The 22,016-nt window shown below is 42.8% G+C and overlaps 1 protein-coding gene across 2 annotated transcripts in view; it reads right to left on the reverse strand.

The window, feature by feature from the left end:
• The window catches only part of GLCE (glucuronic acid epimerase), a 105,998-nt gene that overhangs the window by 59,337 nt on the left and 24,645 nt on the right, over nucleotides 1–22,016 (reverse strand). For both annotated transcript variants that reach the window (XM_090028949.1, XM_090028951.1), the window contains exon 2: nucleotides 14,464–14,562. The gene's annotated coding sequence lies outside the window, so the exon portion shown is untranslated. The remainder of the gene's footprint in view (nucleotides 1–14,463; nucleotides 14,563–22,016) is intronic.

Genomic DNA, 22,016 nt, shown 5'->3' on the forward strand with positions numbered 1-22,016 from the left:
TGTGATAAGAGATGGCAAATCCTACTGGGTCCTGGAGAGCAGATAGCACCTTGAGGGCAGCTGTCTTTCCCACCTGCTCTGGATAGGGTAAAAACTCATCCCATTCTGGAATAACGACCAGGATTTAGGGGCCAATTCAAATCACCTCCTGAAGGTGTGCACGTACATGCACACACAACTAGATGCTTGTACTAGAAGACTAAACCAAATGTTTCTTGCATGTTGGGATGGTCTTTCATTCCCAAGGAGTTCTTTAAACCCCTTCCTGCCCCAGTCCAAGGTGGAACTCCATTCCTAAGTCAGCCAACCTTCCTCAAAACAGTGGACAAGCAGGTCACCGTTCCCCAAGCATTCTTCTGTTAGCATGAGGCCAACACAAGTCAGGTTGGGGGGGCGGGGGGGTGGCAGAGTAGGGGGCACAAAGTCTCCCAGAATCCCCAGTACTCCCCTGCCTGCTTACATCTCCTCCTGTGGGCACCCTGAGCATTCAAGTACTATAGTGATAAGCATCATAGACAGGAAAAGAGACTAGTCTCCAGCCCTGCTGTGCCTTGTAGCATTTGGATAAAACTGAGGATGAGTGCATAACTATAAGAAGAAAGGTGCGACATAAAAGACCTTGCAGCTTGCACTGCCATATGTATTAAGAACACAAAGGCATCTATTGAAAAAAAAAAAGAAAAAAAAAAATCACTAGGTGCTTCCTGACCCTCTGAAAAGATACTTTTTTGACAAAGGAAAAGAAAAAGCAGGAGTGCCATCACATCAATGAGTGGTATCAATATGTGGGTACACACAGAGGCTTCATTTCTGCTAATAGTCTCTGTTCTCTGAGCACAGTTATAGCAGACAATACCCACAAAATGACATCCCAGGTAAAGGGCCTGGCTCAAAAATCTTCATTACATGGTACAAGCCAAATGCTTTCATGAGCGCACAAGTTCGTATATAAAATCCAAACAGCAGAGCAGTAGCCCAATGAATCTGATCTGAAAGCAATTTGCATTTACGCTGAAGTTAGCATCATGTTACAGGAAACATGTTTTAAAGGGCTTCGCATCCGTCAAAAAATGTTAGACGAGACGAGTATATTTTGTCCAAAAATGCAATTAGCAAAAGCCGCCAGATAAGATGCTAATAACCATATTCATCTTCTAAAGAAGGCGTCAGGGGCTGCATTTTCCTGTTTACTTGAATTTCCAGTGTTACAGATTATTCCGTTCTAGACGCTGAGAAAACCCAATTACAGAAGAACAGAATCGTCTCTGTCAAATAACCCTAAGCAATTAAATCTCCTCTATATGTGATATATTGGGCTGGTCTTGTACATTTTATTGGGCAAAGTAATTGCATCCCAAACTAAAATACTGTCCACTTGATTAGGTAATTTTAACTAAGATCTTTAAAGTGTAACAAATAAAATATCAGAAATAACTCCTTGTAATATAGAAAATTGCTTTTTCTTGACTAATTTAAGGAGGTGCTTAGCCAGAAAGAAGTATAGATGAACTCTGTTTTTCCAACATGAACGTACAGCTTCAAATACTTTTAAGGATTAGTGTAGGTCTTTGTCAGCTCATCAATTAACCAGAATGGCCTTCACATAAAAGACTTACACACATGTGCATTCTCACTCCCTCACTGCATGCAACTTTCTGGGACCTTCCAGCAAAGAAGAAATCTTTAAAAAAGAAAAAATTCAAGCAACAGATCTAGGCAATTATATTACTGACTCCAGTAAGATAAGTTACTAAATGATAACCAAAAATGCAATTAACTAGTCTAAATTATGTTTCTCAACACCAGCTTGAACTGCTGGAAAGCAAGTGATAAGATTTCACATTTTAATTAATGCAATCAAAAGAGTGAAGAAGTGAGAATTTAAAAAAGTGTTTAAATAAATATTCTAGCTTGAATTAATTTTCTGTTCTGAACGCTACCCATAATAATGCCAACAAGTCTTTTAGATGAGTGGCAGACTATAATAAATACATTTATTTGGGGAAATAAGAAACATAGATTCCAAAATCCCATCCTACAAAGACCTTGGCAAATGTGGAAACTGATGCTTCCAAACATTAAGTATCATTATTTAGCCAGCCACTTTAGAAATTTGGTGTATTGGATAACACCAATCCACAGGACACACTGGGTGAAGATAGAGCAAACATAAGTCAACAGTCCGACTTAATATATTATGATCGCTAAAGAAATCTTCCAGACCAAAATCAATATATAAATCACTCTTTTATGAGAAGAGCAATAAAAAAAAGTATCTGTGTTATCCTAAGTTAAGCTCATACCCATCACCTTTAGCACTATACATGGTACTGAATTTAATGCTAATAATTTATTAGGAAACTTTAGTATCGGGGAACATATTGACATCGTAAATTCTGGACTGTTATTCAACAATAATATATTGACATCTTTTCAAGAAACACAACATTAAAATCTCCTCTTCTCAATACCTGCAACTTAGCCACTTTTCAAAACATTCCCAAAGAAAGGTCAACCTCTGTAGAAATTTGACAGAATTTGAGAAACTATTGGTCGCATTTAGGAAACAACAGGCTTGTGCGTCTGTGTTACATAAAGCAATTTTAAATAGGTACTCAGAAGAAAAAACAAAGTTTATGGCAAAGTGGGTAGTTGACATTGGGCGCATCTATAAGCTGCTGTACAGCAGTGTTGCTATGGCACCATGCTTTACTACTTCCTTTTGCAAGTACTACAGCATGGCGCAATGGGCAGTTACTGCACCGCGTGTGCGGCGCACAGTTAAATTTTGCTGCTATGTTGCCATAGCGGCACGTTATAACCAGGGAGTGGGCTGCTACAGCAACATAGCTGGCGACCATGTGTAGACCCATGTGATCGCTATGTCACTGTAGTGCGCCATATGGTGACATAGCATCTCATTATGCAGCCCTATGGTGATGGGTAGATGTGCCCATTGAATCAGAAATTAGTGCTGAAGAATGGGAGACTCATCTGAAACCATGGTCCTCACGCGTTCTTCTGCAGGATTGTAAAAGAAAAATATTTTTTAAAGTCCTATATTTGTGGTATCTCACCTCACTTCACATTAAATGCATTTATGGTACAGGACGGGGAAAGGCGAGAAGGAGCACGGTCCGTCAGAAAGATCCTACCACACATGTGGTGGACGTGGCCCAGAATCAAACGATTTTGGAAGAAAGCTGGAGATATTGTGAGTGAAATAACAACGGGGGATTATCTGACAACTGGCATCCTCTTCTGAGAACTCTGCAATATATAAGGATCATAAGGAATTAATCACTCATTCCCTAATGACTGCTAAAATTAGTTTCAGAGGCCTGGAAGAGAAAAATGACACCCCTAAAGTCACTAACTGGTTCCAAAAAGTTTGGGAAGGTTTAAGCAATGGGAAAATTGTCCCATCAACTCAATGTTTTACATGGGAGAAGGAAAATCATATTTATAAATTGGATGGAAATTTTTGGAATCTGCTATTAAAAAGGAGAATCTTCTCCTGCCTCCAAACCAGAAAGTTGAAGAAACTCTGAGTATTAAGGAAAGTGCAAGTTCTACAAGGTTACGCTTAGGAATACACTTAAAATGTAAAATCAGAGATGAGTAGAAGATAGTGAGATTTGTATTATACAGAGCTGAGCAGGAAGAGAGGTGGCGAATTATTAAATAGAGATGAAGAAAAGCAAAAGCTTAACAATGACTGAAACATAAAGGAGCTGTCAGCGGTTGAAAGGAAAAGAAGAGAACATGAGCCTGTGGACACAGACTTAAGGGAGCACTGTTGATGGAAGTTAAAATATATATGGAGACAGATATTTTAAGGCAGTGGGGGCCCACCTTTCTGGTAGCACCACACCCTCCCAAAGTGCCACTCCCATCCCCTTCCCCTGCCCACCTGGCTCCTCTGCTCCCTGCCCAATCTGCTGCTCTGTTTTCTGCTCCCCGATTTACTTGCCACCATGCTACCTACCCCCTCCTCTGGTCTGCTGCATGACATGTGTGCTACAGGTTGGCCCACCCCCCCCTCCCATTTTAGAGGATGATACGCGTCTTTAAATGTTAAAATTTATAATTTTCATAGTGGGATTAATAAATAAAGTTTTTAAAAAAATGCTTAAATATGTCAGGCTAAGGAAGCGTCTGAAGTTGGTCTGTGCTCTTCCTCAACCTGATGAAGGGTGTTTGTACCCAAAAGCTTGCGAAGAAGAATTTTTCAAACTATTTGAGTTGGTCTAATAAAAAAATACTGGATTTGCCCAAAGAGCCTTGTCTGCCTATGTCCTTAGACCACCACGGCTACAACCTATACCCCTAAATACATCAACTTGTTTAGAAGCAAGTCCACATTACAGAAAGCTTTTTCCTTTCTTCCCACGACGGCTGCTGCCACCCTGAACAGATCAAGGAGAGGAAATTCATTTTAGTGCATACACACAGGTTATTTCTAAACCTGCACTCTCAAGCTGACAGCTTTATCTCAAGGCACCTAAAGACTTAAACCCAATGTGCTTCGAAGATCTAGGCACAGATGTAAACAAAATCTACTCCGCGCATTTTACATCATTAAAACTAATTAGATGTGAACAACTTGCCAGAAGGCTAGGCAGTGCCAATTGCAAAAATCTCTTGCTATCTGTGTATCAACAAGTACAGCTGCAATTTGGGGAAATGGGGAGGGAAAAAAAACTGTTTGAGCTGAAGCATGGCTCAAAACAAAACTTCAGCCACAGGCTGCTTCAATCAGACGCTAAACCCCCAATGACAGATGAAAGCATGCAGAGAACCAAGCTGCGCCACGATAAATCTCCACTGTATCCTGCCTCCTTCCCACCTGGACCAGAATATATTTGGAAATCAACACCCTTCTAGCCAAGAGGTTCACTGCCAGGTGGAAATATGAACTTCCAAGAGAAACAGGGACACAGAGCCAGTGGCAGGCAAACGGAGCTGCTACAACAATTGTTAACTGCATTTTCTGATGTGCGTGTAGAAGTAAAGATTAGCCAGCAATTACATGGTTTAACTCCCACTTTAGGGGCACTTCTCTACTCCAGAACAGAAAAATTATTTTTATATGCATCCAAAGTGGGTAACAGTGGGGTGCCCCAGGGCTTGGTCCTCGGGCCCTCACTGTTCAGCATCTTCATCAGTGATTTGGATGAGGGGGTAAAAAGCACCTGTTCAAATTTGCTGATGACACTAAGATGTGGGGGGACGTGGGCACACTGGAAGGAAGCATCAGGCTTCAATCAGACCTAGACAGGCTACAAGGGTGGGCAGATGTGAATAGGATGGGATTCAACACAGACAAGTGCAAGGTGCTGCACCTGGGGAGGAACAACCGGCACCATACCTACGGGTTGGGGAACTCCCCTCGTCAGCACGGAGGCAGAAAAGGATCTCGGGGTCATCACTGACTCCAAGATGAACATGGGCCGGCAGTGTGGGGACGCAGTCAGGAAGGCCAACCGCACCTTGCAATGCATCCACAGATGCATCTCAGGCAGGTCCAAGGAGGTGATCCTCCCCCTCTATGCGGCACTGGTCAGGCCGCAGCTGGAGGACTGCGTCCAGTTCTGGGCGCCGCGCTTCAGGAGGGATGTGGACAGCATGGAGAGGGTCCAGAGGAGGCCACTCACATGGTCAGGGGGCAGCAGGGCAGGCCCTACGGGGAGAGGCGATGGGACCTGAACCTGTTCAGCCTCCACAGGAGAAGGCTGAGGGGGGATTGAGTGGCTGTCTGTAAACCGGCCAAGGGGGACCAGCAGGCATTGGGGGAGTCCCTGTTCCCCCGAGCACTGCTGGGGGTTACAAGCAATAACGGTCACAAGCTGGCAGAGGGGAGGTTTAGGTTAGAGATCAGGAGGCGCGACTTCACGGTCAGGGCGGCTAGGGTCTGGAACCAGCTTCCAAGAGAAGTGGTGCTGGCTCCTACCCTGGGGGTTTTTAAGAGGAGGTTAGATGAACATCTTGCTGGGGGCGTTTGACCCCAGTATTATTTCCTGCCATGGCAGGGTCAGACTAGATGATCTACTCAGGTCCCTTCCGACCCTAGAAACTATGAAACTGGTACACACTGATGTAGGTGCACAAATATCAGGTGGGTGGCAAATTGGCTATGGGGTCGCACCCAGAGAGCAGTGGTAGACGAGTTGATATCGACCTGGAAAGATGTGGGCAGCAGAGTCCCGCAAGGCTCGGTCCTCGGACCAGTGTTGTTTAAGGTCTTCATGGCATAGAGAGCACCCTGTTCAAGTCTGCAGATGATACCACATTATGGGGTAAAGTTAAACACACCAGAGGGTAGGGAACGGATCCAGGCGGATCTGGGCAGGTTGGAAAGGTGGGTAGAACAGAACAGGGTGTAGTTCAACAAGGACAAGTGCAAAGTGCTGCACCTCAGCAAAAAACCTCACCAACACACTTACAAGCTGGGGGATGACCTTCTCAGCAGCAAAAAGGGATCATGGAGTCATAGTTGACTTGAAGATGAACATGAGTCGTCAGTGTGATGAAGTGATCAACAAAGCTAACCGTGCTTTATCATGCATTAGCAGGTGCATGACAAACAGGTCCAGGGAGGTGATGCTTCCCCTCTATGCAGCATTAGCCAGACCGCAGCTGGAGTACTGCATCCAGTTTTGGGCCCTGCACTTCAAGAGGGATGTGCACAGCCTCGAGAGGGCTCAGAGGAGGCCACTCGTATGATCAGGGGCCTGCAGGCAAGGTCCTACAAGGAGAGACTGAGGGACCTGGATCCCTTCAGCCTTCACAAGACAAGGCTGAGAGGTGATCTTGTGGCTGCCTACAAATTCATCAGGGGAGGGCAGCAGGGAATCGGAGATGCTCTATTTACTAGGGCACCCCCTGGAGTAACTAGGAACAAGAGCCACAAACTGATGGAGAGCACATTTAGATTGGCCATTAGAAAGACCTTCTTTACAGTAAGGGTGGCCAGAATCTGGAAGGGGCTCCAAGGGAGGTGGTGCTCTCCCCTACCCCGGGGGTCTTCAAGAGGAGCCTGGACATGCACCTGGTTGGGTCATCTGACCCCAGCACTCTTTCTTGCCCAGGGCAGGGGGTCAGACTCGATGACCTACTGAGGTCCCTTCCAACCCAAACATCTATGACTATCAGAATACACAGTGGGATGTGAAAAACACCCCAACCCACACGAGGATATTGGTTGTAGTCGTGTTGGTCTAAGGACACAGGCAGCCAAGGTTCTTTGGGTAAATCTGATATCTTTTATTAGACCAACTCAAATATTTGGAAAAATTCTTCTTTGCAAGCTTTTGGGTATAAATACCCTTCCTTCCTCAGCCTGATGAAGGGTATTTATACCCAAAAGCTTGCAAAGAAGAATTTTTTTCCCCAAGTATTCAAGCTAATCTAATAAAAGAGATCAGATTTACCCAAAGAACCTTGTCTCCCCAACCCACACAGGTACTTCAGGTTTTGTACATATGACACTGAAAAATCTTTTGCACATTTGGCCTTTAGCTGCATCTCAGGGGATTTTAGAAGATGAAATATTGTATTAGACAAAAATATTGCCTTGTAAGCCAAGTTCAGTACAAAGTTAATAGTCGTTTCTTCTCGGTGCTTTCAATATTTAGGATTTCAAAGCCTGCAATAAATAAATAAATAAATAAAATTAAATTAAAAAAAAAAAAAAGAATCCTTTGATTGCTAGAAAAGGCCAAGAAATGCTTATGAATTGGGGGGGGGGGGATGCTTTTATTTGTATTCCAGATATCTTCCAAGGCCTGTACCAATGTGAGAGTTTAAATTCTAATATCATTAATTTCCTGCATGTCATACATACTTAAAGTATAATTTATAAGGCCTATCATTTGTGTAACAGTTTAAAAGCACATTTAGTTACTTGCAATAAAGTAGGCACACATCAAAACAGCCTTTAAAGTTGCTTCTGTGAAGTGTTCAAAGAGAAATCCTGACTTGTGCATTAGGGTATTAAAATGTGATGATGTGGCACTTATCCAGCAGCTGAAGGAATGCATGCTTGGACACTGCCCCTGACAGGCAGCCAGGCTCACCTCCACTGGGAAAGAGCTGAACACAGTACACAAAATAAAAAATGTGAATTTATTTTTGTGGAAATTTCCAAGCTGCTCCTTCTGGAAAAAAACAAATACTGCAGGCGCCGCGCTCGGCAAAGGAGTTCTGGAGAAATTATTCTAGACTCTACCCTTAATATGATATAGCACTGGCAGGGTGGATAAAAAAATATATATATATATATATATAAAAATATAAAATAATAATGTTTTTTTTTAAATAAATATAAAAAAATCTGATTACCTTTTAAAAAAAGTTTTTTTAATTGTATTTTTTGTTTTTTGTTAAGATGCTTTTTACAAAAACCTCTATATAGCTTTAATTTATGATATGTCAAAGCACAAAGATATCATCATGGAATAAGGATTATAACTTCTAATGATATAATATTTGAGACAATATATTCATGTAACCTTTTTAGAAGAGTTTTATAAATAGGTCACAACAGGCCATGGACTATATTAGGGGCCCAATCTCATGGGGTTCCCAGAAGCTTCTCTATAGATCAGTCAAGATTAAAGAAAACCCAATGGGGTGCTCAGTCTAGAAGTTCCCATTTAGCATTAATGTGATGCTTAGTTTCAGTTCTCAAACTATGGATTGGTGTCTCCAGTGATCACAGCCTTGTTAACAGCAATATATGGAGATGAGAGAGAGCAGACCTGATTACCTACCCATCAGCTCACTTGTCTCAATGCAAGTTTGTGTACCACAATCAAGCCCTTACCTGTCTCTAAAAGTACAAAAGTTTCAAGAAGTCAAATGAATAAAAGATATCAAACAACAAGAATGCAATTTTGTAGAAAATGAGGCTTCCTGACCAGTAGCTTAAATTGATTCAATTTAAATCAAATCCACCCTGAGCAGTGGTTTGCAACCTGTGGTCTATGGACTCCTGAGGGTCCGCAGACTATGTCTACATGGTCCACAAAAGAGGACTATGATCAATCAAAAATATGCAAGTGTGGGTATTCACAATTCAAAGGGGTCCTTACCTCCATTCAGAAAAATTAAGGGGTCCACAAATGAAAAAGGTTGAAAACCACTGTGATACAATATTACCTAATCTAAGAAAGAGAGCTCACATAGGATGTCCTAGCAAGGAGAAGGAGAAAGGGGATGCTCTGTGACAGTCTATCCCAGGATGAAGTCTCAGGCAGGAGCAAGGAAGCCTAAAATAAAAGTAAGGGGGTAAGTCCTCGGGCCAATTTTGTTCAATATCTTCATTAACCTGGAACATGGGATGGAGTGCACCCGCAGCAAGCTGGCAGATGACACACCAAGCCAGAGGGAGTAGTAGGTATGCTGGAGGGTAGGGCTAGGATTCAAAGAGACCTCAACCCATTGCAGGATTGGGCCAAAAGGAATCTCATGAGGTTCAACAAGGGCAAGTGCAAAGTCCTGCGCTTAGGACAGAGTATCCCATGCACTGGTGCAGACTGGGGCTCACAGGCTGGGCAGCAGCTCTGCAGAAAAGGATCTGGAGGTGACAGAGGACAAGAGGCTGAACATGAGCCAGCAGCTCCATCCTGGGCTGCATCGGTAAGAGTGTTACCAGCAGATCGAGGGAAATAATAATTCCCCTCTCTTCTGCACTGGGGAGGCCACATCTGGAGTCCTGTGTCCAGCTGTGACCTCCCCACTATAGAACAGATGTGGACTAGATAGAGAGTGTACAGCAGAGGGCAACAAAAATGGTTGTGGGGCTGGGGGACTTGACTGGTGAGGAGAGGCTGAGAGAACTGGGTTTACATATTCTGTAGAAGAGAAGCCCAAGGGGGACTGAATAGCAACCTTCACCTCCCTTCAGTGGGGCTGCAAAGAGGATGGAGCTGGGCCGTTCTCAGTGGGGACAGATGACAGGACAAGGAGCAATGGGCTCAACTGCAGCAAGAGAAGTTGAGGTTGGATACTGAGGAAAAACCCTCTCATTAGGAGGGTGGTGAAGCACTGGAACAGGTTACCCAGAGAGGTGGTGCAATCTCCATTCTTGGAGGTTTTTAAAGACCTGGCTAGACAAAGCCTTGGCTGGGATGATGTAGTTGGGGCTGGTCCTGCTTTCAGCAGGGGGTTGGACTAGATGTGCCCTGCTGAGGTCCTTTCCAACCCGCATTTTCTGTGAATCATGGTATTTAATTGAACAATATCCATCTCAAGTGAGGGAAACAGGACACATTGGCAGGGAGGTCTAAAATTGGACTGAAATGTTCTCCCCTAACCAGGATGCCATACTGAAGTTCACAGGGAACAAGGAGGTGGAAGCAAACATGGAGCTGTCCTGGGTCAGACCAGGGTCCGTCTCGCCCACTGAACAGGGCGTATCTAGAATGCCTTATCCCCTGACCACTACCTGCCTCGGTATCCACGAGTGTTGCAAGTACGATGTTGGACGCTTTTACATCAAAGCTAGTGATGTTGCTTTCTTGTTCAAACTAGACGAGACTGTCCTAAAAGACTCTTGTTCCAGAGGCTGCTGGATCGGATCAAGTGCGACTTGGAAGTTCAAGCAGAAACGGAAAGAAAACCAAAGAAATCAAAACATATTGATACAGAGAGTGTGCATTCGGGAGGAACGGGGGGGCGGGGGCAGGAGATATTCATGCACCACCTGCTTTCAGGTAGCGTGATCACGACTGTTGTTGAAGTTCAGACACGCATCATTCATGGCAGCTGGACCGAACTGCTTCCTAGGACTCTGCCCAAGGTAAAGACAGACAAACAGAGGCTCTGTTTCTATTAGGCATCATTAAAGCAGCACCAGACACCAGCTCCAACCTGGCCAGGAAAGAAGGTTAAACTGATGAGTAGCTCTGAAACTGCTAACAGAGGCTGCTAAAAGGGAGAGAACTTTTACCTCCAACGGAGACTAGTTGTCTCCAGTTCAGTTGGGTTAGGAGATGGCAGACTGGTCAGACAGGCAGGATGCTACAGAAAAGAAAGATGAAAAAAGACCAAACCAAAGATTTTGAATCTATCTGGCTACTCAAAATCCCCTAAATCCAGGTCTGCTGGAAAGGACATACCTAAATGGGTTACACCAACACAGTCGGCTGTCCCCACAACCCTGCATTAAAGGTGCCGTACTGGAAATACTGCTGCAATACTCCAACTAACATGCTAGCAAATGAAAACCAAGCAAGGCTACTACAAACAGGTGCCAACCATTTTAGAAAAAAAACAAAAAGTTCACCTTAAAGTATTTGTCTTTACACACACACACACTTACTTTTAAAGGAGGAACACATCTCTTACACATGTGCACAAAACACTGTACTCTTGCCATGACTATTACACAAGACCACAACATGGGACCAACAGATCTGAGAACTGCTGAATTCCATGATATAGAGTTTAATTTTTTTTTTTTTTAAATAATATAAAATCTTTGAGAGGAGCAAGATGGTGGTGCGAGAAAATAAAACCAAGCAACACCACACGGACAACCTTACAAGTATTTTTGTAGCCTCCTGCTTCTCTGTATTCAAGCATACACACACACCCCAAAAAAAAGAGAGAAAAACATTAAAACTCTTTCAACAACACCTCGTGATCTAATTTCTTATTAATGCTTCAGGGTTCCTCTTCGACTACAAATCCATTATTGCTCATTCCCTATTCACATTCAATCTCCTTGAAGTCCTGTCAATATTCCTTTCCACTGCAACACACCAAAAAGCACTGGCCAGAATCAAGACCCGATTGTGCTAAAACATTAAAGCATATGGACATTTGCCCCCGAGACCTAAACTTGGCCTTCTTAAGAGCCTTAAGTATGGGAAAACAAAATCATCCGTGCACTTGTGGAATATTTTGGGCAGAAAACATTTTTCACTTCAAGTCAACAACCCATTCTTCACTGCTGCTGCACACTGGCAGAGAATTTATCAATACACCCAGGTCTTTCCCCTTCACCATATTAACTGATTCAATGTCATTTAAAATATATTAAATAGTGCAATATAACAGACTTGAACAACTGAATAATTCATGAAGGGAAAAAAAAAAAAAGGGTCTATACACAAAGCTAAGGCATTTTACAAACATCACTCATTCCCTTCTTTTTTTTTCCCCCCTCCATGGGAGGATTTTTTTTTAAGCCAATACTGAATTTGGGGCAATTAATGTCTGATACAGTTCTACCTACAGCAAAATAATCTTTAGCAGCTCCTTCACACTACTCGTCTATACCATCCATCACTTAAAAAGAAACAGGCCCAAGACAGGAGTCTATGAATAACTCTGCCTTTTCTCCAGGATTCAATCTAGACTGCTTCTAAATATGTATAATGCCTAGGCTACATTAACACATTAAAGCTTTGCAGATTGCCATCAGTGCTTTTGCAGCTTAATTTCATCTATCCCTCACAATTCAGATCTGCAAGCACTTTCATACTAAAAAAAAAATTATTCCAATTTAAATATAAAACTCCTGGTGCCTGCATAAGCAGATTGTTTAAGAGGATATCTATTTAAAACCCAGCAGCAAAACTTTATTTCCCCACAAAATAGGAGTACTCTCCCAAATTCTATTGCCTCCTAGTTAATAAAAAAAAAAAAAAAAAAAGGCAAGCATATTCTACACACAGTTAAGTTTGCAAGGGTTTGAGGACTGTGATTAGTTTGACAAATCATTTTTCTTCTGAAAGTCAGAAGCAGACTTAGTAGAGAATTTCAGAAAAGGTGATGATGTTGAGCACTTCGGGGATAGGTACAAAACTGAAAAGGATCTGCTGCCTTCCTTTGCTCGTTAGGAACTGCCGAGGATAGGACAATACGACACAAAATGGATGCTTTTTTTTTTTTTTTTTTAAATACAAGTACAGCGACTGCAACTTTGGAAGATATTTGTCTCTCCACTGAAATGTGCTTTGTTGCCATCTTAATTAAGGACTGGAATTATTAAGTCATATACTATTTTCTGTTCATCTCCAAATCCAGAAATAAGATGTTTTAAACTCCCTCTCTCATCTGACAGTCCTGCAGCACAAAGTAATTCAAAATGACAGATCACGTACACCAGTACAGACTGCCAACACGTTAACTTCTCTTCAGGTTTCTGAGACTCAGAAGAAGCTCCTTAAACCAATCAAACCATGGCATGGAGTTTAATTATAAAAAAAAAAAAAAGAAGAAGAAGAGAGAGAGGAAGATTTGATAAAATAGTTAACAACATAAAAAGGGCGCTGTAAGTTACTTTAATCTTCTATGAAAAAATTATTCCTTTAATCAACACAAGACATTTTGAAATGACTTTGTTGGAACAGTAGTTCCAATACTGCTTTTATCTTCCAGCCAGAACATGCCAGAGACATGCACTGGGAATTCAAGACAGGGTTTGCTAGTCTTTAATTTTGGTTTTTCTCCTTTACAATTTGGTTTTCTAAAATTACATGTGGCCAGCAATACCACACACTAATACCAACATGGTTTAAATGCAAATCCCACCAAAAGAAAGCCTTTCAACTTTTCAATGGCATATTAAAAATCCTTACCAAGTCAGGCTTCATTTCTTAAAAAGGTTATGCTAAGAACTATCTAAACATAAAGCCTCTGGGGAAAGCGTATGCAATTTCAAGGCTGCATATTTGTATATCGTTTTTATATTGTCTATCATTTCAATTGTATATAATTTCTATGTTCCCTCTTGCATCGTCTTTCTGATGGGAACCATCACAATCCTTTTTTTCAACCCAACATGCAAGATAATAAAACCAGCGCACAGCCCTGCAAAGAAAACCAAACTGAGGCAGACCTGCCCACGCACAGATCCACTCTCAGACCCAGAACTGAAATGGGTTTCATGCAAACACTCAATTAACACTTGAGCAATTTTGTTCTCCCACTATACCCAGGGCTACTGCTTACCTGATCTCAAGTTTCATCAGCAACACCACCAAACTCTTACACCTCTAAAGGAAAGACATTACAACCGCTTCTCTCCCTCTCTCCATCCCTCGGTCGTTACTGAGCTTCCAAACCAGATGAAAAAAAATTGCTGATTCGGTTTCATGCATGAGAGACGTTCAACTAATAAGATAAAAACAACCAGCTCATCTCTGCCTGAACACACTATCATCACCCTGGGTTAGTCCTTGTGATAAGCAGCCTGCTTTCATTCCTCTGGGCAAACAGAATCTGGTTATCAACACATGACACCGTCTGCAAATACAGAGCCATATGCCTTTTGCAGCTGGAAGTTACTAAATTGAATGAGCATTAACCATTTAAATGTGGAGGGTTCTCTCCACATTTTAAATGCATTAAAGTCCAACTCTAATTAGAAGTTAAAAAACAAAAACAAAAAACCCCTGCAAAATTAAAGAGAGATGAGCGGAAGACACGATTTCCTTAAAATAACCTTACCTTAATCAAATGAAGGTCTCCAAACTCTAATGCATCTCAGATTTCTAACTTTTCAAATATGGAGTAGGTTAGATGAGGCTAATCTTCCTTCCCAATTTCCTGGGGGAAAAAAAAAGGGGAGAAAATTAAAGTGTTTAAGCACCTGCTGTTGCTTCTAGTTCTTAAATTTTTCTCTCTCCGTTAAAAATCCTCTGCTTGCTCTTAAGGCAGCACTGCTGACGAATTTCAAGGCTCAGTTCTTGACATGCAGAATCACTGAAGGATCAAAAGCATAAATGTCACTTCCTCCAGGCAGCACATCAGCTGCAAAGAAGTCTAATCTGCTATCCCCACCACAATCCTACCTAATTGAAGAGTAAATCCCGACATCTGCCTGGCGGTATCATAAAACGTAGGGCTTTCATTAAACATTTTTGAAGAATTCCACTTTAAACCCCATATTTAAAAGGATTCCGGTTTTAAATAAACCATTATCGAGTTCCAGTTGAGAAGCTGCATAAAAGGAATCGCTGTAACACGAAAAGCTAACAAAAATAGGATAGCGAGTCTAACCTTGAACGAACGCCGACTGTCTGCACTTGGACTGCAGGCATAACCCAAGCCCAGGAATTCTTCACTAAGTTTTGGGACCGAGTCTCAATTAAAGATGCTCCTCTGCAGTGCTTTTTTTTTTTTGTAGTGGCTGTGCTGGTCTCAAAATACTGGCTGAGATTCCTCCCCCCATCTACTTTATTACTTTTGCATATTTGTATTTCAGTCCATCAGACGCAAGGTCAACAGAGCCCAGGGACAAGTGCTTGGAAAAATAATAAATGAGGGAAAAAATGAATATTGTGATGAAAGATTTCAAAATCCAGTGGCCTACACTTCCCTGGACGTTAGACCACTGTGTGCATAATATCAGACATGTGATGTGTGTAAATCAAAGGGGAAAAAAATAGCTATATGAAAAAAAATTAGAAGTGCGATTATTTCAACATTTCAGTTCAAGTTATTTTTAGTGTACTTCAAGCACCGTATCATTAACTCTTAGAGGAGGATTTTAAACGGCCCCAACCCCCACCCCCCAGGTTGCATAACCGCATTCTCCTTTAGCTCCCAGCCTTGCCCGTGTACTCCTAGATTTACAAATTAACAACATGTGTTCTGCTCATACGCTTGCCTACAAGTGTTTTTATTTTAAAGATGTTACCCTTTGCTACAAACAAACTGGCCTCCGTAAAACGAAGTCTCTTTGCTACAGGAAGACAGCAAATGCACCACCTACCACCCACCCGAAACCTGAATTTGCCTTTTCCGAAGCATTTACTGAAGTAGCCCAACAAGGTAAATTTAGTTCCAACACCCGTTAAAACTATGCCCAATACATCCCGAGCCTTGTGCCGTTTCTTCACATAATCTTCTCACTGGAGGCTCAATTTAATAAACAAAGGCAGCTTTAATAATTCAAATCTTACTTTCAAAGACGCGATGTGCCTGTCAGAAGCTTTCTGCAATATAGTCAGTAAATTTCTTCAGTCTCTCCAAGGCTTTGCATACATTTAAGCCTGTGTCTTGCCTTTTGAATACTGATAACTACAGTGTTTCTTTTCTCTCCTTTAAAGGATTAAACACAATCACACAGGCATTTTTATTAGTGCATCATGCACCATCAAACTGTCAGTTTTTTCTTCCAGGATTCTTCCCTTTTTTTTTGAAAAATAATATCTGTGGTATTCAAAAACATCTTTATAACAAAAAACGGGCATTTTCCCAGCATTTCATATTTATAAAATCGAAGCAAACAAAACCAAGGGGCGGCTTATGCAACTCAGCTTGTCTTCCGATGGCCAACAATTTAAAAACCAGGAAAAGAGCCCATACTGGCAACTCTTGAAAGATTATGGTGTGATCAGGTAGCACTCCAGAAAGCCTGGAAGAGTCTCCTTATTGAGTTTTGTACAAACTTTGTCTTCCTTCTCATGGCTCATGCAACATATTCAGGCTTCAGTGGCCAAGATTCCCTGGTTTGGCAGACCCCGCAGAGAGAGAACAGATTTTGGATTTTTTGAACAGATTTTGGATGCGAAACCGCTTCCAGGGACTCTGCTGCAAGCAATCTAGTCTTGAGTCAAGTGAAAAAATCTGACTGCTTTGCCCACCTCGCTCCCGTATCATCATTACACATGAACCAGTATAAGTGATTGGAAACCAGTTAACATTTGTAACACAACAGAAGTTCAGTGCACATAAACCGCTTTAAAAACAGCTTAAACCAATTTCAGATCAACCTGGATGGATGTAGTATCAGACTGAACTGATTTAGGTTAAACTGATGCGTTGAACTTCTGTCCCAGATTCCCGTCCAGATTCAAGTCAACTCACAGTCCCCCAGCATCCCAGGGTGCTTTGCACCTCCCCAGCGAACCCCTCCCCGTCCCTTCAGGGTGGGCAGGCTAGCCCTGGCCCAAGCTGTCTGCTCCAGCAGAGCAGGGAGGCATGCTCTAGCACCCCCCGGCTTCTAGCCTGGGCCACTGCAGGCATGTGGCTGCATTTCTGGAATCAAAAGTGGACGTCTGTTCACTTGCTTATTGGTTCAATCTACACAGCTTAGACTAACTTGCAAAGATTGAATTGACTCAGCCTCAGGCTTTTTGACCGTCTGTACTTATCCCGAGAGTTTGAACTAGGAATCACCATGAGACACTGAATGGAAACAAAGCATGCTAATTGCTGTTTATGACTAAAAAATGCAGGGTATATTTTTTGAAGAAGCAAATGTAGCACAGGTAGGCTTTGCTCTGCCAGCTTCAATAGGGGGAAGAAGGAATAACTCTGGAGCCAGCCAACAACCCTACAATCCACCATGGCCCCTGAGCATATATATAGTTGAGTTGCTGGCCTCTCCAAAGCCCATGCCACTGCATCTTCACTGCGACTGCTACCCATCCTAGTCAGATAAGAGACCCATACAATAATCTTGTTGTGTAGGCCTATCTCAAAAAGAAATCCTGAACCCAGTTACTTTAACAACTGCAATAATACCTTTACTTTAATTTCACAACTGTCCTCCGCTCTGCCCTACGGAGCTGAGCAATCTGGAAAGCCTAAGTGGGTCAGCGACCACCTCTCTCTCACACTTGGCAACTGGTAGGTATAGAAAGCATCCAGACTACAGTAGCAATCTGTCTACTGACCAGAAAAAGGGTTGCTTAAGCCAAGAGATCCAGCCAACGCCTCCATAACGGTGCCGCAGCTCCAGCAAAAACAAAATTTCACAACTGGGTGCTGTTTCACCTACTTCAAAACGTCAATGGCCACGACCCTGATAGATTTTTTAGATTATTATAGCAAGAATAAACTGAGCCACAGACAGCCCCTTAAACTCCCAGAGGCACAGGAAAATAAAAAATATATACATTTCCCTGCCTTGATCATGTTGGTTTAATATGAGTAAAAAGATCCGTAATGCACCAGTAAAGAATCAACTTGTAGCCTAGCTGAGCGAGTGTAATATGCAGCTAACAAGGCTTCATATGTTGTAGCCACCATCCTAATGAGGCTATTCCAAAGTGGTAAGTTAGAGCAATTGAAAATGTACCTTTCTTGTCTCGAGACACACCATGATGAAGTATATAACATTTGGGACACTGGGTTTTTCTCTATCAAAGAAAATAGGCTGAACACTTTAGCTTGATTTTTAAAGTCAAGTCTCATTCATATAGCACCAAGAAAGCCAGTAAATTTTTATTGCAGTAGGAACCTGCTTTACAGACCTCCCATTCCACAACAGGACAAATGAGGAAATGAGATTATAGAGCACAATTTCCTTTTATGCATTTTAAAGGGACACCTGGCCGTGGGGCGGCACGCCGAAATGGTGTGTGACACCAGAATACAATGAAAGGGCTTAGCAAGTTATAGCACAGCATTTGCAAGCAAACTGAAGAGACACACAAAGATGGCTCACAAATAAAATGGGAGTCTTGTTTTCCCTATTTCTACTGTAGTAAGCAGCTCTGTATCTTAAAAGGAAGCAAAAGCCCAGGGAAATTACTGTTTTACCATATAACATAGCAACTTATTTTTAGTTTGGTGGGATTTTTTTTTCTTGTAGCACTGCATAAGTTGTATACATGTGAGTCATCTCAAAGCACTGTTTACTGTGTCAGTTAGCATTCAAGCTTTGCAATTCTATACTATCATCATGCTAGAGAACTGGAGACTTCTTTAAAAGCACAATTTTTATTTTTGCGCTTTTCCCTCATAAGATGAAAAGTTGCCAATCTCACTTGACATCCAGGAGGTCTACTGTACTGGAGCTTTAACATTATGTTGATAAAAATCCAAAATGCTGTCATGGTCCTATTTAACCCTGAAAAATCGAGAGAGTCTGTACATAAAGGCACTTCCCTTGAGACACGCGTGTCCTCACTCAGACAGAATTGTGCTTATTCATTACAGTCAGCCAGGAGGGACTGGATAGAAAGGACCCCAGTAACAGATTGGAGATAGAAACGTAAGTTGGCCAATTTTTCCTGATAGACTATCTGGTCCTGGCTTGGAGAAAGAACAGCTGCGGGGCCTGAAACTGAACCCAAGGGACCACACAAGAGGGACCAACAGATGCATTTCTCCGTCTGTCTTTGCAAAACACTTCCAAGGTACATGCTAAACAGACCCCCACGTGGATGAGATTCAGGAGGGAGGTCAGGAAGCTTCTGCACAATTCGCAAAATCAAATGGCCGGAGGGCTATCATTCGGAGGCAACAACTGGCAAGGACCTGCCAACAGAGAGATGGGCTAAGTCTAGGGGCCAAAGAAAGACCTAAGGAAACGCATCGTTACAAGACAGAACCAGAAGCCGCTGGTATTGAGCTCAGCTCCCTTCACTCGCCTCACTCCGTTTTTCTCAGGGCAATGCTCATGAAAGCCAACCGCATCTTTATGCTCCAGTGGTCCAGACCTGCTTATTGTTGGAATATTTTCTCTATGTTTACATCAGGCAGGACCCAAAAAAAAGACAGCTGACATCTCCTGCTTCCATGGCAAGGAGATGCTGGATGACGCTGGCTCTCACCTGGGAGAGGCAAGAGGCTCATCCACAGGGGGGAGTCTAGGGATGGGAACTCCCTGGAGCAGGCCCCCTTGATTCATAAAAACTAGGCAGCCAGGGCATTTCCAGTTTGTCCCAGGAAGACGAACCTTGGCCGAATGGCAGGAGAAGGGAACAGCCATGAGCAGGGCAGAAGTAGCAATGGAAGTTGACTTGCAAATCCTTTTAGGCCAGGAGAGAGGCTGCATCTTTTTACAGAGTGAAAAAAATTCAGCCAAGTCCACAAGGACGCTCCGAAAGTTGGTGGATAAAGCGGCAGCAGGTAAGACAGCAGAATTCACAGATGACTGGCCACCTGAATGCCTGTCAACAGGATCCTCAGGGATAGTCTTATTATTCAATGTGAAGAGGAGAGGTGCTTTTCTGAATTTGAAACGACCCCAAATCCACTTTGCCAGCACTGGCACAACATTTCTGCCTTTTCAACAGGCAACTTGCTTCTGAAATTATTGGCAGAGAGGGGATCGAATCTAAAATTAGCAGTAGCCCATCTCCATTTGTATTCTTCCCTCTTTTGTAAAGCCTTTGGTATCTACAGATGAAACCGTTCCAATAGCCAAGAATTAAAAAAAATACCAAACAAGTTTATGATTCCTTTCGTCCCTGGTACAAGCTATTTTTATTTGTTTTAATCGTTGCCCGCTTCTTTCAGCCCTCTTCACTTCTCTAATTTAGAGATCCTGGACTCTGAGTCGGGCACCATGACTTAATCCCTAATCACCATAAAGAGTTATGGTACTATATAAACATTTTATAATAGAAGCTGACCTTGTTACTCAGAAAGTAGCTGACATTTAGAGCATAAATACAGGGACTTCTAAAGTCCTTGATCAAATAATCCTGTTCAGCGCTTGCCTTTTGTGTGCCTGACAGTTGGGGGTGGGACAGGACGTGGCTAATGCTAGCGTTCCTTCATTCAGCAAGAACTATAGCGCTATCGCTGCAAAAAAATCAACTCGTGTCACGATGGACAACAGCTCCCCCAGATCTGAAAGTCAAATCCATATCCGGTGTGAAGCGAGCTTCGAGCATGGCTCACTGGAAAGCACGGCTCACCACTATAAAGAGGAGTTTTGGCATCTATGTGTTTAAAATCCTGAAACCAACACACATAATTATTGCAATATTGCATTATGACACTCCAGGGCATGCTTTAGTAATCCATTAATACATGCCTTGGCTTGCAGTCTTAAGTTTCAGCACATCGAAAGAGGTATTACATTACCAAATCATGCCCTGCTGTGTCTTAATGGTGTATTTTGCAATAAGCTATGAGCAAGTTGCAGAATTATAAACGAAAACCCAAACATGCAGGTTTTAGACAGCCATCTTCCAAATCCTTTATTGAAGCCAGTTAAACATTCAAGAACAGCATTTGAGCATAGATCAGACTTAGCAGGATAGTGCAGAAATGCAATATCCTGATAGGATTCGAACACGCAGAACTCACAGCATTTATGTCTACTGTTTCTAAAGAGATATTTCTGGCATTCGTTTAATCCTTGACAGCGTGCCCTGGGAGATGCAAGTTTAACCTGAGCAACGGCAAGACTGGATGAGGCACAAGATCAACCCCATGTTCTCGCATGGTCTGAAGACCCTCTCTAAAAATCAAAATTTCTCAAAAAGAGGAAAAAAGTCACTGCCCTGTCCTGGGTAAAAACATTAATTTGGACACATGGCAGAGCTGAGCCTGATAAAAGACACAGCAAGTGAAAACACAAATTCAAAGCAAGAACCAACGGCTGAACAAGTTCAGGAGTAAAAAGTTAAGACTGGCTGAAGTAGAGATCAGAGGCGAGTTGTACTCGGATTCAGTAAAGGAGCGAGCTAGAAGAGCCCAGCCTCAGCAGAGAGGGGGCTCTAGACACCCGAACTTGGAGGGGGGGAGCTGCAGTTGGCAAGGAACGAGCTGCAGGTGTCTGGACTTGGCCAGGAGACAAATAAAGAGGAACATCTCGACAGAAAGAGAGAGAGATAAGAGTTGGCATGGAGTGTGGATATCGAGGCTATAAAAGACAGGGGTTGCAAGCCGTGCCCTTCTGCAGTGATTTGAGGGGGGAGGAGAGGGTCTGTGCACATAATGCATTGCTTACCATCGTCTGAGCAGTTTTGCTGACTTGGGCCAAAGGCTACGCACACCCACTAGCTACTGTCCAAAAAGACAAAAAACCTTTTCTTGAGCTTGCCACCGAATACAAATTTGAATTGCTCTTTCTGCACGGCACCCCAGCTCCAGGAGGCTGGTTGCCGGCAACTATCTTGGAGAGCCCCCGGCCCAAGCAGCCTGAACCCTAAGAGCGACGGCAGGCAGGAGGACTGGGTGCCGCAGAGCAACACACAGCACCATCTGAACAGCCTCATGGGCAGCGATTCTCCTCCAGGGTACCATGCAGTGGCAGCCCCGTTAGGGTTATCCACACAATTCACAAGATAAACCCAGAGGTTTCAACTAGA

This window comes from Crocodylus siamensis, chromosome 15 (assembly GCF_052110815.1).
Source record: "Crocodylus siamensis isolate JL-2025a chromosome 15, ASM5211081v1, whole genome shotgun sequence".
Classification (NCBI taxonomy): domain Eukaryota; kingdom Metazoa; phylum Chordata; order Crocodylia; family Crocodylidae; genus Crocodylus; species Crocodylus siamensis.